The following is a 19,202-nucleotide window of genomic DNA, read 5'->3' as shown; positions in this document are numbered from 1 at the left end:
GGGCAGAGCCTCGTGTGAAGAGTGCAGGAAGTCCCCACCCAAGGTCACGGGCTACTTTACACAGATTTCAGTATAAATTAATAGACCACCCACCATGTGCTCCGTATCAGCCCCCAGGAGTGGGAGTTTCTCCAAGGCAAGGCCAGGGGCCACCCTGCTTCCATCTTTCCCCAGGGGCATTAGATAGAAGCTCAGCTTCCCTTTTCCGCCCACCTCCCAGCTGTGTGTCTTTGAGAGCCTAACAGGACAGAGAGCACAGCCTCAAACATTTGGGAGAGATAGGGAGTGAGGGGTCCCCTCTGGCCCCCAAAGAATTGAAGCACCCAGGCCCTCTCTGCTGCTTGTTCACCTCCCCACCCCACCCCCAACCCCTCTGCCAGGGTCAACAGAAGGCATATCCAGTAACTGTCACCAGGGTCTGCACTGTGCCCAGGGCTGGGGTGGGGCATGAGGGAGGTCTGGCTAGCGGTCTAGAGGGTCTCCTCCCTTGGAATGCACCCTCGCCCCCTCCACTGTGTAACTTCTCCACCTGTCAGGTTCTAAATCTCTAGCTCAGGAGAGTGAAGAGGAAGCAGCTGTGGGAACACCTGGTCCAGCAGAGACCAGAAAGCGGTCAGTGCAGAGCTGAAGGGAGGGGAGACAGGCCAAGTGGGGGAGCTAGAGAGAGGCTCACCACGGAGCTGCAGAGTGGCTGGGCTTCCCTGGGGAAAGCGCTGCCCGGCAGCCTAAGAGACGGTCTGTCCCAGCTTACACAGGCGCCGGGATTTTCCTACACACGGACGCTCCATCCCCAGCTGTGAAGTCTAATTCCCTGGTGATTGGTTTGGTCTGGCTAGGTTTGGTTTTAATGAAGGATGGCCTCTAGTATTGTCCTCAAGAGAACTCGACAGTGACAAGTTATTGAGCACCTACTGCGGCACTTTCCTAGGGGCTGGCTGTGTCCTGGAAAAGAGGACAAGCCCTCTGCTCTTGGGGAGGTGGGGCGGAAGGTTGCAGGTTTCATACTTAATTCTCACCACCAGGCTGTGGGGGAGGTATGATTATCCCCATCTGACCCAGAGATGGGACTGCCCAAGGTCACTGGCCAGGCATGTCAGCCAGGTTTTCTGGCCCTGAGGTGGCGCTCCTCCCCACCCCCACCCTGCCCCTCACCCACATTACTTGTCACCTGTGTGTAGGGCTCAGCAAGGCCGGGAGGAGATATGGGCACAGCCCCACCACCACAGGCTCAGACAGGCCCACATCATCAGTGACTTCATTAAGGTCCCGGTAAACTGAGGGGACAGTCCAGACCTGGGATGCAGGTGGCGTCACACCTCACAGGTGCTCTTTCCAGAACAGTCACTGCCTCTGCCCTAATAAGGGTGCAAAGCATCCAGAAGAGCAGGACGGAATCACCGTTCTCTGAATGCAAAGCTCAGCGTCGCTGTGACTCCCCCAGGTCACTCAGCTCACAAACGTTGCTGGACATGGGGACACGGTGATAAGGAGACACACAAGTTCCCTGTGCTGACAAGGTGCTCTGTCCCCATGTGGATGGACAGCTCCTGAGGCCAAGTCACTTCAGACAGTAATAAGTCCCCAGGAGACAACAAGGCAGCCACCGGATGGAGACGAAGGGGCCGTGGAGTCAGGAAACTCGGAGAACTGAGAAGGGAATGGTGAGGGGTGGCCGTGGGCATGGCAGAGAAGCAGTCCCCATAGAGGGAGAGCCTATGAACCACCAGGCCAGCCCAGAGCAGCTGAGTGTCCAGGGGAGGAAGGCCACGGGCTTGATTGGTATTCACAGACTGACGCAAAGTCGCAGAGGAGTGAGACTAGGGCATTTTTCAGCCATCACTCTGGCCACAGTGAGGACAGATACAGGAAGCCACCTGAGAGGTGATTGTCACGTCCAGTGAGACACCATGGTGGCAGGCACAGGTGGGCAGCGATGGAGGAGGGGACAATGGAGGGAAGCCCACCTCCAGGCACCTCCCACCCCCCTGTGCTCACTCTCCTTAGTGACCCAAGTCTGGGACTCGGTGCTCAGGTGCCAGAGAGAGAGAGGGGCGGGGAAGAGCAGGAAGCAAACAGGAGCTGGCTGGCTGCAATCAGGCATCGCGCCTGACCTCTCTGATGGAGAGAGGTCTCCCGGGACCATGGAGGCAGTGGCTGTGGTGCCATCGAGGTAGCCCATTGGCTCAGCAGGCGTCAGGGCGAGAGCGCAGACAGGGGCCCGTTGGTGAAGCCGCTCCAGGCGCGGAGAGGCAGAGCCACGTGGGATGCTGGGGGTTGGGACGGGCACTGGGCGAACTGGACACACAGTAAACACTCTGGTTGTAACACCTGATCACTCACAGCACTGAGGTCCAAACACAGGGAAACCAGCCCAGCCATCCCCGCTCATGGCCCCCTCGTCCCTGCTCCACGCAGGGCACTGGGCTCCAGACAGAGTCACACTGCTCCCTGCTCCTGGAGAGCTAGTCTGATGGGGGAGGCACGTGAGTAAGCAGACAGTGACATCAGGCAAGCAGGTGCCTTGGGAGGTGCCCGGGACCCTGAGGAACTCGGCAGCGGGGGCAGGGGGTGGGGCTGCAGGAAAAGGCTGCTCAGAGGGGGATGCCCTCCACTGCTCCTTCCCGGTGACAGCAGCGTGGTCACGTCACGGAGGTTAGCACGTGTGGGGGCCTACTCTGGGCCAGGCTCTGTTCTTGAGGGAAGAACTCACTGACCCTCACAACAGCTAGAGGGTAGGTCCTGTCTCCCCAACTTAAAGATGAAGAAGGTGAGGTCACAAAGGAGTTCAGGAACCTACCCAGAACATTCAAAGGCCCACGTCCCATGGACCAGCCGGGTGTCCTGAGCGAGACACGTCCATCCTTGTGTGCTGAGCTGCCCCACCTGTAAGTGGAACCTCACTGCCCTGCCTCGGTGGCTCACAGCATGTCAACCCTGGACCAGCAGCTTCAGCGTGAACGAGAACTGGTTACAGTGCCGACTCCTGGGCCCGCCCAGCCCTCCTGAGCCAGAATCTCTGGGCTGGGACCCCGGGATCTGTTTACTACGCCTCCGGGTGGTTCTCACCACCTCCCTAAGTTTGAGAACCGCGGTGCTAACCCAGCGGGTCTGGACCGGATGCACATGAGAACCACCTGGGGAACTTTAGGAAAACGCCGATCCCACGCCCCACTCGTGCCCTCCCACTCCCCGGGTAGAGCCCCTTTACTCGGTCGTCCCTAAGCTCCCGTGACCTGAGCGTACAGGAGCCATGAGCCCCTGCCCCACAGCACGGCTTTTTATAGGGATTCCTGCGAGGAGGACAGACGCCATCACCTGGTACAGGGCTGGACCCCGATCGAAGGTGCTTTTCCTGAGAAGGGGGGTCCTTGCACCCCAGCCCAAACCTTTTAGCTTCAAGGTCCAGACTTGCCTCCCATCCCCCAGCAATGCTCCTGATCCGACTTGTCTCCGACTGCTCGCTCACGACAAGTCGGGTGTTTTTTAAATGATTGGAGGTCTCCAGTGCCAACATCTTCATTTATCTTCATAAACGTGACCAAGCTCCGCCTGTGTGGCTCCCCGAGCAGGCCGGCCTCAGAGATGGTCAGGGAGTCTATGAGCAGTCCTCTCTGGGACGCTTGGGGACCCAGCAGGAGGGAGACTGAGGGGATAGGCTGTTGGGGTGCCGTCTCCACAGAGGGGAGCCACACCCTCAGTGGCCCGGCCTGGCCTCCAGCAAGACTAAGAAGTTTGTGCAGGCAGGGGCAGGGGGCTATGACGGCTTGCAGAGAAGTCTCCTAATGACATTCAGGAAACTCAGGAGTTAGAGTGGGAGCAAAGATGAGCACTACAAACCCATCAGCAGGTCGGCAAGGGAAACGGAGCAAGGCGTGCGGACCGCCGCTCAGGATGTGCGCTCAGGCTAACTGCAGAAGTCTGATACGGAGACTGAAGGGAACCGCTGTCCAGACGGAGGAAGAAGAAAGACCCACCGTGAGACAGCCGGGGCTGGCAGCTCCAACCCGAAGCGGAAGCGAGCCAGGGAGGGAGGTGACGGCAGCTCCGTGGTTGTGGGCGCCCTTCCCGTCCCCGGGAGCAGCGCCGCTGTGGGCAGCCCTCTGTGACAAGCTGGCCAAGCAGGAGGCCCAGATCGGACAGAGACGGGGTGACACTCGACCATGTCCAGCCATCTGGGTTCTGCTTAACCAGAGACAACGCACAGTTGATGCATTCATTTACTGAGCACCTACTACGTGCCTGGCACAGTTCTGGGCCCCAGCGTGGGCTCCATCATCATCTCCTTTCCACAGAAGAAACTGAGGCACAACACAAAAAGGCAGAGGGCTTGCCAAAGGTCCCATACGCAGCAGGGATGGCAGCGGGGGCTCTGACCCCAGCATCTGGATGAAGAACCTGTGCTTCCCCATGTACCAACGAGCTCCAAATGGGTAGGGCGGACGTGGGCACCCTCCTCCCTGCCAGGCCCCTCAGCCTCACAGGCCTGACCCCCGCTGAGAACGAGGCTCCCAGTGTACAGCAGGGAAGTTCGTGGGGCCTGTGCCCGGGCCTGCCCCAAGCCCACCTGCTCCCAGCTCTCTATGTACACACACGCGCTATGGGGACAGAGGCAGGGGCGGGACCAGGCCTGGCCAGTGCCGCAGGCTGGGGGTGATTCCTGTCCCCACAACGCCCCCGTCTTACTGGGCTGGAGTGCAGCTTAGAAGTCTGCCCTCAGCTCCTCAGAGTATTAGAGTTCACGGTCACTTCCTGATGGGCACCGGGGAGGCCTGGGAAAGTGGCCCCGGTGGGTCCAGAGATCCCCCATCAGTCCGTCTGGGGTCAAAGCTCAGTTCGGTCCCTCCAGTGGGCAGGGCAGGGGGAGGAGGGCTGGACATTGGAGGGACACATCGCCACCCAGAAACTATCTTTGGGGTTCTTGGGGGCCTCAGGGAAGACGGCCGAGGCCAGGGGTTCTGTCACTGAAGCCAAGTGAACAGGCCCTGACCTGCAGTATGAACCCAGAAAACACCTGAGGGAAGGGATGGAAGAAGGGAGGAAGGAAAGGGGGCAAGGAGGCAAGGGAAGCATAGGCCAGCCTTGGGGGGCCCGGCTTCTCCTCTCACCCTCAGGGTGGAAATTCCCCACCCCTCCCCATGCACCATACGGTGGGGGGGAGGTCAGTGGAACTGGGGACAGAGGGGCCCTTGTGCCGACTGTTATTCTGATTTTAGAAACAAGAAATCAGAGGCCCAGAGAGGCTGAGTGAGCAGCCCTGGATCACACAGCTGGAGGACAAGGGAGCTAATAACAAGGTTTCAGAAGCGCCTGTGGGGATGTCAGCAGCCCCGCCTCACAGGGCTGCTCTGCGTCTGAGCGCCCGTCACAGGCAGAGTGGAAGAAATGAGCTCCCAGGAGCAGCCACGCGAGGCTGTAGCCGGCTCAGTCCTGGCCCTGCCGCTCCCCGGGTACGTCCCTGAGGCTTTGTGCCTCAGCGTCCTCGTATGTCGGTGACAACGGTAATGGCACCTGTGCAGAGAAGCGAACGTGTGTGAAATGCTCAGGACACCTGGAAAGCACTGACTGTGGCAGGAGCTGCAGAGAGAAGGGCTTCACGGGGACAATGACAGAAGAACCACAGTTAGTCCCGTCTGTGTCACGCACACCTTATCTATGTGACAAGGTGACGGTCCCTGACAGTCCATTCTGAAGTCTTCAGTCCAGTCCCCCAAATGCCCCAGCTGGGGTGCCGTGCATATTCATTCATGAGGCAAACGTTTCCTGAAGCTGGGGGCTGACCAGCAAGTCCCCCAGATGCTACGTGGGTAGGTGGCCCTGCCGGCAGGTGCCACCCTCTGCCAGCAGAGCAGCCACCCCGGCAAGCACACTTCTCCATTCCAGCAGTTCTGCTCTTTCAACTCGCAGCCTGGCCATTCACCAGCTGTGTGCTCGGGGCCTCGGTTTCCCTGTTTGTAAAATGAGAGGGTAGACTACGTCAGAGCTTCCGGAGCACACAATCCCCAGGAGGTCCTGTGGTTTTAGGAGATGCCACCGACGCTAGCATCCCTCTCCTAGAGTCCCATGACATTCACATATTAAGGACTGAAAAGTTCTGCAATTCCAAAACCTGTTTGACTTTGATTCATTCCGTTTTACCCCAAGGCTGGTGACCCCATGGTTCTATCCTGCCGCGACCTGCATCAACACCCTAGATAAGACAGGCCCTTATGGAAATATGCGCTGAGCATGGCAGAGGAGAGAAGGAAGAATTTATTCAGAGAAAAATACTCAAGCAGGTCTTGACTGACGACGCGGGACCCCGTGGAAGAGGAACAGGGCAGCACACACGCGGGACAAAGGTCCACACAGGAGTGGCACTGGCCCTGGCTGCACAGGACACAGTGGCTTTGAGACTAGAGGAGAGAGCAGGCCCAGGGGCCACAGGTTTGTGCCTTCTTCTAAGGTCAAGGAAAACCTTGTAGAATTTTCAAGAGAAGGAACAACGTGATCAGATTTGTGTTTCAAAAATTCTGGTGGCTTCTGAAAGCTGGAGCTTGGAAGAGAGACAGGGAGACCAGCTGGGGCCGTGGCATTGGTCCAGGTGAGCGATGACAAGTGCTGAGTGAGAAGTGAGAAAGAGGGAGGAATCAGAAGAGACTTTGGAGGAACAATGAGGCCACTTGCCTAGGCAGGGAACCAATCTGGAGGAGAAGAAGGTGGCTGCTCAGCTCCGGACATGTCACCTGGAGGCATTAGTCAGGCAAGGCGAGGCTGGGCTGCCGTAACAAGTGAACCCCAAACCTCAGTGGGGTGACCCAGGAAAGGTGACTTTCACTCATTCACAAAGCCTGGTGTAGGTCAGGTGCCCTCCTCCATCTTGTAGCTTTGCCGGCTGGAACATGTGGCCTCCAAGGTAACTGTGGCAGAAGAGAGCCGAGAACCACACAGCGTGTTCCGCAGGGCGGACCTGGGAGTGGCTCCTTCGCTCACATCCCATTGGCCAGAGCCTCAACCTCCCCACAAGGGAGGCTGGCAAGTGGAGGGGCGTGTGGGTATCTGGGGAGCTCCAGAGGCCTCTGCATTTGGCGACCGGGAGAGTATCAGGCTTGAGACATAGTTTTGGGCATGATTGTTGAATGAGATCACCCAGGAAAAAACAAAAAGAGAAGGAAGAGGGAAGGGTGAGATGAAATGGGTAACTCCAGAAATTCCTCTGAGGTGATACTTAGGAATTCCCAGAGGATGACTCAAGATTTAGTCCAAATCTGTTTCCAAATATCCGATTGTTTGTTGTCATATAGACAAGGCATCCAGATTTTTTCCTGACTTTTCAGTTTCCATATGGTTCCTTGGCATCGCACAGGCAGCCAAAAGCAGCTGGCAAGCGTTTAAGTACCGTGCTGCTCCACATTGCTCTGTAAGGCCAACGGCCTCACGATGATACATTTGTCAGGAGGAGAGGTCTTCAAAGCCTTCAGTTTTAATCAACATTTTGAAAGAGGACTCACAGTATTCTTGCCTTTAAAATTCATTTCAGAAATCAAAATTTCTGCTACCAAACTATTCAACATGAGATCGATTTTTTTATTTAAATGCTTTCCACATGTAAAATTTTTTTCACAAATAAAGTTTTGGTTGAAAATCATGGTTTGGGGGATTTCCGCTTGGAGGTTAATTCAAACTCACTGTTTTCTCTGGAAAGGGCTACTGCCTTTCTCCAGACTAACAAAGAAGCTTTGGGTGGTTCTGCAAAATGGATCTGCAAGGCCCTTTCCTGAGGACAGTGTCTCCACTCTGAGATTATAAGGGTCATGACACGGGCTGTGTCAGTTTTTGTCTTCCACTAATCCTCAGGGCTCAGCACAGGGTTGAGCACACAGTCGGCACTTAACAAGTATTGGGTGAATGGATGGATGGATGGATGGATGATGGATGGGTTGATGGATGAGTGGATGATGGATGGATGGATGAATGGGTGGAGGATGGATGGATAGATGGGTGGGTTGGTGGATGGATGGATGGATGGATAATGGATCTGCTGCATTGAAAACTCCTAGAAATTCAGACTTCTAAACTACAATTGCTGAAGCAAACAGCAAGTTGGTAGAAGAGACAGAGCACTGGACTGGGAGTCAGGAGTACCAGGTTCAAGTGTCAGAGCTCCACTGATTGAGCTTTGAGAACTTGGGAAAATCCCTTTCCCTGTGGGTGATGCCATGCTTCTCCTCTGCTAAGTAAGGTCTCATCCACCTGGCCAGTTTTCATAGCCTCATATCCAGCCGCTTCTCCCCTTCCGCCATCCATTTGCCCACAATACTGCCAGTTGAAAATGCACTTCAGGGAGGCAGAACTTCCACTACAGCCAAGTGAAGAGGCTGGCCAATCCTCGCTCCAAAAATCAATTATAAAACTGCACAAATTGATAAAAACAACCATTTCCACACTCTGGAAATCATCCAAGAGCATGCAACAATCTGAGAAGTGTTTATGCTTGAACACTGATGAACTTTAGGTGGAAACGGGGGGAGTCTGCAGCATTTTGGCCCAGGGCTGCTCCCACACCAGCTGGGTACACTGAGAGATTCTGCAGGGTAGGGCAGGCCATGAGGCCCAGCAGTTGCAATGCCACACGTGAAGGGGGATCACATAGACGGAACAGTGAGTGACATCTACGTCTAGTGGCACTGCCATAGCAGTGATTGGCTGGAGGACTGTGTGGAATGGCTAAGGCTGTGTCCCTCTGGGAAGAGCCTCAGCCAGCCACGGCTCCTCACTGACGCTAGGGCCACGTGTATGCACATAGGAAACATGAAAGCCTAGTGAAAAGTAAAAACCAGGCAGACTTGAAAATGCCTAAATTCTGAATGTGATACTCTACCCACACACAGGTCTCTGACAGAGGACAGAAGGCTTACTAGCTCAAGGTGTTTAAGAATTTGATCTCTAATACTGGCTGACCTCTAAGCTAGGCATGTACAGGGGCACAAAAGCCAAACTTAAAAATAAAAATTAGAAATTAAAAAAAAAACAGCATCAGCAGCCACACACAAGGGAGGCAGATTTTACAGCTTTAGACTAGGTAATTATTAAACAAACAAACATATGAACAAGCAAAAAATATCAACAACTTTCTGGAGGAAATCAAAATCCAGAACTGCTACAGCATATAATCTAAGATGTTCAGTTTTCAACAAAAATATTATGAGAAATGCAAAGAAACTGGAAAATATGACCCATACTTTGAGGTGTAGGGGTTGGGGGAAGGGAGAGCAGCCTTTGGAGATCCTAGAAGTTGCATTTGGTAGTGACAGAATTCGAAGGAGCTATTGTAAATATGATCAAAGAATTAAAGGAAAACAAGATAATAATAAATCAACAAATAGAAAGTTTCAATAAGGTAGAAGAAATAATGTAATTTTGGAAATTCTGGAGGTGAAATACACAATACTGAGGGAAGTTCACAGATGAGCTTCAATGGCAGATTTAAGATAGCAGAAAAATCCATTAGCTTAAAAACAAAGTAACAAAAAATATTTAATATGAATAGCAGAGAGGAAAAAAAAATGAACAGTGCCTCAGAGAATTACAGAACAACATCAAGTACAACATCCTACGTGCAATGTGAGTCCCAGAAGAGAGGAGTGAAAGGGGCTGCAAAAATACTTGAGGAGCAATGTCCAAAAAATTTCCAAGATTGATGAATAACTTTAAACATCCAAGAAACTCAACAAATCCCAAGCAGGTTAAATACAAAGAGATATACACCTAGACATATCATAGTCAACCTGTTGAAAGATAAAGAGAAAATCACGAAAGAAGAGAAAAGAAACTCCTCATGTACTGAGGAACAATTATGATTAATAGTTGGCTTTTCAAGGGGGGGGGCGGGGGTGAGAGGACAGAAGGCAGTGGAATGACATATTGAAAGGGCCAAAAGAGAAAAACCGTGAACCAAAAATCCTATATCCAGCAAAACTATCCTCCAAAAATAAAGGTGAAATAAAGACATTCCCAGATAACAAAGATAGAACCCATTGCTCGCAGACTTACCTTACAAGAAATATTAAAAAGCAAGCCTTGCAGGTTGAAAGGAAATTATACCAGACAGTGACTTAAATCTACAAGAAGAAATGAAAAGCACCAGAAGTGGTAAATATGAAGGTTAACATAAAATACTCTATAAATACTCTCTTAAATTCTTTAAAAGACATAAGCAATAATTATAACATTGTATTGTTGAGTTTGGAATATAAAAAGATATAATATATATGACAATCATAGCACAAAAGAGGAAGGAATGAAGCCGGAACTATTTCCACGTTTGATTGAAAGTGAGCTGGTATTAATCTGAAGTAGATTGTGAGAAGTTAAAATGTATTTTGTAGTCCCTAGAACAACCCCTAAGAAAATAATTCAAAATGTATGGTTGTTAAAAAAGGAATTAAAATGGGACATTAAAAATATTTATTTAACACAAAAGAAAGAAGTAAAGGAGGAACAGAGAAGCCAAACCAAACACAAAAAAAAAAAAAAAAAGAAAGAAAGAAAGAAAGAGAGAGAAAGAAAAAAAGAAAGAAAGAAAGAAAGAAAGCAAAACAAAACAACCAAAAAAAAACCACAGGAGAAATAGAGAAAACTGCAAAATGGTAATGTAATGAAATATAACGTACAGTAAACGTGAATAGTCTAAGTACCTCAATCAAAAAGCAGAGGTTTTCAGATAGGATAAATAAGCAAGATACAAATATATACTATCCACAAGAGACATAACTTAGATTCAAAGACATAAATAAGCTGGAAGTAAAAGGATAGGACAAAGATACACCATAAAAACAATAACCATAAGAGAGCTGGGAGTGACTAATTTAATGTCAAACAAAATAAACTCTCAGACAAGAAATATTACTAAACACTAAGAGGGACATTTCATGATGATAAAAGAAAGGGTCAATCTCCAGAAGATATAAAAATTATAAATGCATTACCCCGCACAATAGAGCCTCAAAATACATGAAACAAAAACTAACAGAATTGAAGGGACAAATAGACAATTCAACAATAACAGCTGGAGATGTCAATATCCCACTCTCAGTACTAGAACAACTAAATTTTTAAAATCCACAAGGATATAGAAGATTTGAATACATTATTGACCAATACAACCTAACTGAACCAGGGATTTCAGGACACACACACTTCCCAAGCACACATGGAACATTTTCCAAAATATACCATGTGCTAGGCCATAAAATGAGCCTCAATAAATGTAAAAAGACTAAAATCACATAAAATGTTATTTCTAACCACAAAGGAATTAAATTAGATAGTAACAACAGAAAGAAATCTGTGAAAACCCAAAACATTTCAAAACTGTAAACATACTTCTAAATAACTCAAAGGTCAAATAAGAAATCACAAGAGAATTAGAAAATATTGTTAAGTGGATGGAAAATCTCCAAAATGCATGGCGCACTGCTTTAGCAACTTCAAATGCCTAGGGTGGAAAAAAGGCCTTAAATGGCTCAAGCTTCTCCCTAAATAGGCTAGACAAAGAAGTGCAAATGAAACCAAAAGAAAGAAGAAGGAAGGAAATAGGAAAGATTAGAACAGAAATCAATGAAATAGAAAACAGAAAAGCAATACAGAAAATCAATGAAACCAAAAGCTGGTTCTTAAAAAGGTAACAAAATTGAAAAACTTTCAGCTAGACAAAGAAAAAAAAAAAGACACAAATTACTGAAATCAAGCATGAAAAAGGGGGCATCATTTCCAATCATATAGAAATTAAACGGATTATGAAAGAATACTGTAAACAACTTAATGCCAAATTAGACAATTTAGATAATCGGACACACTCCTAGAAATACACAAATTACCAAAACTGACTCAAGATGAAATATAAAATCGAAACAGACCTGCAACACAGACCCTGAGTTAATAATTAAAAATCTTCCCACAAGAAAAGCCCAGACCTGCATGGCTTCACAGGTGAATTTTACCAAATACTTAAAGAAGAGATAATACCAATCCTTCCAAACTCTTTCAGAAAATAGAGGAGGAGGGAACACTTCCCAAGTCATTTATTCCTCAGTTTATCCCTCCGTAAATTGACAAAAATCCTTAATAAAATACCAGCAAACCGAATCCAGCAGCATGTAAAGGATTCTACTCTATGTCCTTCCTAGTGGGATACATCCTAGGAATCAAGGTTAGTTTAACATCCAAATATCAACTAATGCAATATAGCATATTAATAGAACAAAGGGGGGGACATCACATGATTATCTCACAGAAGAAGCATTTGAAAACAATTCAGTACTCACTGATGTTTAAAAAAGTCTCAAAAAACTAGAAATAGAAAAAGAACCTCCTCTGCCTGATAAAGGACGTCCACAAAAATCCACAGCTCCCATCACACTTAATGGTGAAAGAAAACAATGCTTTTCCGTCTGAGATCAGGAACAAGGCAAGGATGGCAACTCTTACCATGTTTATTCTACATTTTACTGGAGGTTCTAACCAGAGCAAGAGGTCAAAGTAAATAATCAAAAGAATCCAGATTCAACATGAAGACGTTAAACTACCTTTATTCACAGATGACATAATCCTTTATGTGGAAAATCCCCAGAGAGCCATAAAAACACTAACAGAACGAATAAACAAGTTTAGCAAGGCTGCACAATCCAAGATCAATATACAAAAATCAGCTGCATTTCTATTGTATATACTAGCAACAAACAATCCAAAAACGATATTAAGAAAACAATCTCATTCACAATAGAATCAAAAGGAATAAAATGCTTAGGAATAAATTTAACAAAAGAAGTGCAAGACCTATACTGAAATCTACCAAACGTCATTGAGAGAAATTAAAGATGCTCTAAATAAATGGAGAAACATCCCATGTTCATGGATTGGAAGACTCAGTATTACCGCGATGACAATCCCCCACAGATGGGTATATAAATCCAATGCAATCCTCATCAAAATCTCATTAGGTGTTTTTGTGGTAATTCGTAAGCTAATGCTGAATTGTATATAGAAATGCAAAAGACCTAGAATTAGTAGAACAACTTTCAAAAAGAACAAAGATGGGAGATTTATGCTCCTGATTTTGAACTTACTATTATATTAAGCCTCAGTAATTACAACAGCGGATCATTCGTGGAAGGGTCGATGTTTAGATCAATGGAGCAGAACTGAGAGTCCAGAAGTAAATCCTTGCATCTGTGGGTAACTGATTTTTGACAAAGGTGCCAAGACAATTCAATTGGGGAAAGGATAGACTTGTACCCAGAATATATAAAGAAGTCTTTAAAACTTAAGAAGAAGACCAAAAAACTAAAGCAAGCAATGTCAACAAGGGCAAAATACTTGAATAGACATTGCACCAAAGAATATATGCAAATGGCTAATAAGCAACTAAAAGGACGTACAACATCATTGGTCATCAGGGAAATGCAAATTAAAACCACAATGAGCTACTACTGCACACCCACTAAAAAAGGCAGATATGGAAAAGACACAGAGAAACTAGAATGGTGAACATTGTCGGTGGGAATATACAAGGGTGGCCACTTTGGGGAAAGTTGAGAGGTTCTTAAAAAGTTAGCATGAACTTTGCAGAACACGTGCAACATCTCAAAGCCTTACTCCCCTCACCTGCAAAATGGGGGTGAGGATAACAGGTCCACCCCAGTGGGATGTGCAAGCAATTCTGCTCCTTAGGACCCGCCCAGAGAAATAAAGCGCCCAGTTACATGTGAGTGTGTGACTGTGACGGCTCACAGCAGCTTTGCTCCTAAGAGCCCGGAAGGGACCCATAAGTGTAGCAGGTGCGACAGGGACGTGCCATTTATCGTCGGAAGGAATGAAGGGCCTATGCACGCTACAACGTGGACAAGCGTCGAGAACATCTACCGAGGGAAAGACAGCAGGGCTCACAACACTGCATACCGTATGACTCCATTTGCTTAAAAAGTGCAGAGCAGGCAAATGTATAGAACAGAAAGCAGGCCAGCGGGTGCCTGGGGCTGGGGGCGGGGACGGACACCGGCTGCAAAGGGCCACAGGCTGGGGTGGTGGACACGACCTACAGCTGGACCGAGGGCAGCTGCACAAATCTGCAAATGTACTAAAAAATCATGAACGGAGCACTTAGAATGGATGGGTTTTGTGGGAGGTAAATTGTGCTTCGATAAAGCTGTTTAAAAAAAAAAGAAATGTGCTTCGGGCTTTCATCGTTCACCCGCTGGCCTCCTGTTTCCTGAGTGCTCACCCTGGGTCGCCTCCGTGAGCTGCTGGGCGTACGAGGGGGAACAATAGTTCCAGAGGCCAACAATCTCCCGAAGGCCACTGCATGGCGCTGCTTTGCTTACTTCACCCTTCTGCAAGGTGGGCTCGGCTGTGGTCACCCCATTTTACAGACGGGCACCCTCCCAGAGGGGGTGTGTTGACACCTGCACCGGGGAACTGTCAGAGCCAAGGAGTGCCCAGCCCACACTCCTAACCCTCACCCGCCTCCCTGGTCCGGAGCTCGGCTCACACTCCCTGGTCCACTCCAGCTTGTCACCACAGAGCCAGCCTCCGAGCCTCCCCCGGGAGCTGCCTGCCTGTCCCCAGTTCCCATCCATGTCCTCAGGTCCTCATCCCCTGGAGCCCAAGGTGCCACTCTGAGGGGCGTGCCTTTTTGCCTTGACCTGATTATTGGGCTGCCTGTCTTCTCCACCCCACCAGACCTGGAGGGCCGGTCTGGAGGTCTATAATGAGCTGACCTGTGTCCCCCAAAAAGATATGGCCAAGTCCTCACCCCTAGAACCTGTGAATGACCTTTGGGAATAGGGTCTTCGCCGATGGAATTAGTTATGGATCTTGAGATGAGATCATCCTGGATTGAGGGAGGGCCCTACATCCAATGACCAATCTCCTTATAAGAGACGGAGAAGAGGCAGACACAGAGGGGAAGGCCTGTGAAGGAGGAGGCAGAGATTGGGGGACGTGCCTACAAGCCGAGGAGCAGCGGGGAGTCAGGAGACAGGCCGTGAGCAGACCTCCCCAAGAGCCTGCAAAGGCACCAACCTGCCGACAGGACACCTGCGCTGTGGACTTCCAGTCTCCTGAACAGTGAGAATGTAATTTCCTGTTGTTTTAAGGCACTCGGTTTCGGTAATTTGTCAGGGCAACCACCAGGGACTCATACACGCTGCGTGCCCAATTTGTGCCTGTACCGCCAGCCCCACCGCAGGCCGGGCCCTGTACGGATGAACCGGAGCGGGTGTGAGTCAAAACCTCATTGTCACTCTGCTTCCTCGACTGGAGGTCCCTCCCTGAGACGGTCCCAGCTGTCGGAGGGGTGGTGTTCTTTTCTTAGAAACCTGACACTGCACAGCGATCTGCATGCAGGACCCTGTCTGCCCTTCTTCAGCTGCCCTCTCTTTCCTGCAAGCACCTCACCATTTCTAGAACGAGGCACCTGTCAGCACAGAAAACCTGCACAGGAGACAGGCCACTCAGAATGGGTCCCTGAGAACAGAAACCAAGATGTCACGGCAGATGGGGGGAGGGGGGTGGGCTTTCCGTCCTTTCTCGAGCACCCCTGAGGCCTTCACCACATCAGGCTGTTGTTCCTGGGAGCCCAGCCTCGTGCTCATCTTGCCAGTTCCCTGTCCCTCTGTCACATGTCCTCTAAGACCACCAGGCTCTCCATCACTTGGTTGTGACCCAGGCAGCTCACTGGCTTCACTGGCAGGGCTTCGCTGAACTCTGCACCCTCGCCAAGAGTCATAGCTTCTGTTTGCTGTCGGTATGACGCTGGAGGAAGTCAGCAGATCCAGACATGAGGACACTGGCCGAGCCCCACTGGACAGGTGGGGCAGGTCCCCATGTTTAGAAACCCCATGTTGGTGGTTAGGGACCAACTTGTAAGTGGTCCGTTGTGCTAGATTCCTACGGCAGCCAGAACAAATGACCACATACTTGGTATCTTAAAACAACACAAATTTATTCTCACACAGTTCTGGAAGCCAGAAGTCCAAAGCCAAGATGTGGGCTGCGCTGGTTCCTTCCGGGGGCTGCACGGGGAAGCCGTGTCCCTGCCTTTCCAGCTTCTAGAGGCGCCTGCAATTGTGAGCTCAGGGCCCCTTCCTCCATCCTCACAGCCAGCTTCTTCCGGTCTCTCTCTCTCTGACCTCTGTTTTCCCCATCACTTGTCCTCCTCTTACCTCCTGCTTCCCTCTCCTAAGGACCCCTGTGATTACACTGGGCCACCTGGGTAATCCAGGATAATCTCTCCACCCCACGACCCCTTAGCTTTTCCACATCTGTGGAATCCCTTTTGCCATATGAGGCGACATATCCGTGGATTAGAGGGTGGCATTCTTTGGGCCATTATTCAGCTCCACACAGCCTCCTTTACCTCCCGCACCCAGCTGCCCTGCCCCTGCTCTCCCACGTCTGCCAGTACTCCCCTCCCTCCCCTGGCCAACCCCCTCACACATACCCTGCCACCCTGTGCCCCCCTCGGGGACCTGCCAGTCCACGTGGAGAACTGAGTGATTCCAACTGTCACTCAGTCTCCTCCTCGTGGGTGACCATGAGGAAGTCACTGAACACCCCAGACTCTACCCTGTCCTCTCAACCACGAGTCTCACACTCCCTGCCGTGTCCACTGCGTAGGAAGGAAACTCTCCTCTACTCAGCCCCTTCTTAAGCCCCCCCCCACCCCCGCCAAGCAGTCAGGGTCGGGCAGGGGGCTGGGCCACGTGGACAGGTGGGAGGAGAAGGGGCAGGACATCAAAAAGCCACGCAAGTCTGCCTGTGGCTTCTGCTCTCCAGGCAGTGGGTGGGCAAATGGCTCACGACTTGGCTTCTGCGTGGCCACTCTGTTTCTCCAGGGCTGGTGAGTCCGAGACTTAGATTCAAGAGGAAGGTGGTCCTTCGGGGGCCTTGAATCCGAGACACGTGCACCCACCCAGCACTTAGGGGACCCCACATTGTGGTGTTAGGCGTTTGTATCACAACAAAGTCAGCTCAGCTCCCTCAGGCACCCCAAGAAGAGGAGAAGGGCTTGGCAAAGCCCAAGTCATGCATTTCTGGGTCCCTAACTATTCAATACCATCAAAACCCAAGTACTGCTACTCCTGATGCCTCCCCAGTGGGCTGATGTGGGACTGAATGAGACGGAGGGAGCCTTATACAAGGTAAAAAACAAAGTGCAAAGCCGTAACGGACCAAGCGTCCATCGATGGGTAAGTGGATAAAGGCAGTGTGGTCCACCCATACGCTGACCCTATGACAACAGGGGTGAACCTGGAGGACACTGTGCTCAGTGAGATAAGCCAGTCACAAAGGGACAAGCACCATAGGATGCCACTTGTATGAGGTCCCTAGAGGAGTCAGATTCAGAGACAGAAACCATGATTGTGGGTGCTGGGGGCTGGGGGAAGGGGAGTGGGGAAGTCACAGGTCAGTGCAGACAGAGCTCCAGTTTTGCAGCATGAAGAGTTCCAGAGATGGAGGGTGGGCATGGCTGTGAGTTGCTGAATTGCGAATACTTAGTGCTTCTGAACTGTCCACTTAAAATGGTTTAGATGGTAAATTTTGTTATGTGTATTTAACCACAAAGTTTTAGAAAAGCATCTGGATTACCACCACCACCACCTTCATCTTCTTCCCCACCATCTTCATCCTCACCTTTATGCCCATCCTGGGCTCAGGCGGGGAGGCCTAGCAGTCTCCCCCCTCATGCTGCCTCCCGTCCAGTGGGGCTGTCTGCCTGGAGCCGCCATGAGATCAAGGCTTTGTGGGAAATGTGCCTGATGGATTAGTGATGTCTGCCAGGGGCAGAGGGAGTGTTGGCGGCTCGGCAGCTTATGGGTCCTGGTTTAAGGCGTTGGGCCGCCCAGGGTTACTTAACTTTAATAGGAGGGTTGGGAGTCACGTGCCGACAGGTGGAATTTCAAGCATGTGTATAATGGGAGGAGCCATTTGGGGAGGGGTATGAGAAGGGAGAGGAGGCTTTCATGGAGCCCCCTCAAGAAACGACAAGAGCGGTTCCCAATTCCATGTAGGGTCAGGTCTGCAGTGGAACCTTCCACCCTCCTGAGGATGTCTGGTTTTCGGTGCAAAGTTGTAGGTGATTTTCCCTGCTTTTCAAATCAACGAAGTCAAATAATGTTTGAACGGAGGGAAGGGCTGCAGGACTGTCTGGCAGGTCAACTTCAGCCGCCACGGGAGATCCTGTAGGTTAGAGCGCCAAGAGGTGACTGACCACATGATGGAAACACATTTGTACTAAAAATGTTTTAAAAGCCCTTGTCTTGATTTATATCCCAAAGAAAATATCACAAAGGAGAATGAGTTTTCACCTCAAGTAGCACTTGTGTCTGATCTAACTGAATTAACTCTTGTGAACGGGTGGTTTTGCTCTGAGCCGGTAGCAAGGACATTAATGAGCATGGAGAGGGTGTTTCATCCTCTCCACAGCACACATCTTCTGCGGCGTGCTGGAGATCAGCAGGGCGACAGGTGGGGAAGGGGGGCTGCGGGCAGGAGTTTCCAGCGGCTGATCACATTTGGTAAAACCGGCTAATTTCAAACACATGAGAAAACTCATTTCATGGCGCTCTAAGAGGCCTGGCGACCAGTAGGCTAGAAGCCGGGTCTCCCGCTCTGTAATGGACCGGGTTATGCCCCCTCCCCCAAAATTCATATGCCCAAGCCCTAACCCCAGGGGGAGGTGTTAGGAGGTGGGGCCTTTGGGAGTCATTAGGTTACATGAAGTCCTGAGAGTGGGCCCCACAGTGGCATCTGTGCCCTTAGGAGACGAAGAGACACCAGAGAGCCCTTTCTCTGCCATGTGAGGACACAGCAAGAAGGTGGCCACCTACAAAGCCAGGAAGAGAGGCCTCACCGGACACTAAAACTGCTGGCACCTTGACCTCGTGCTTCCAGTCTCCAGAACTGTGAGGAACAAATGTCTGTTGTTTAAGTCTCTCAGCCTGTGGTGTTTTGTTGTGGCAGCCAAGCTAAGACACCCTCTTTCCTCTGAAGTTTGGATTTGGGGCCTTGCTCAGCCTGGCTGAGACGCCTAGAGGTGAGGTTCCAGTCTCAGGCCCGCACTGCCACTGACCATGGGTGGTCTCGGGACACTTCCCCTCTCGAATGAAGAGTGCTTCCCTCTCTCTGGTTTGCCCACCAGAAGCTGGAAGTCATATGGGTAAAGG

This window comes from Rhinolophus ferrumequinum, chromosome 5 (assembly GCF_004115265.2).
Source record: "Rhinolophus ferrumequinum isolate MPI-CBG mRhiFer1 chromosome 5, mRhiFer1_v1.p, whole genome shotgun sequence".
Classification (NCBI taxonomy): Eukaryota; Metazoa; Chordata; class Mammalia; order Chiroptera; family Rhinolophidae; genus Rhinolophus; species Rhinolophus ferrumequinum.
The sequence above is the reverse complement of the archived record's forward strand: the minus strand, read 5'-3'. Positions refer to the sequence as shown.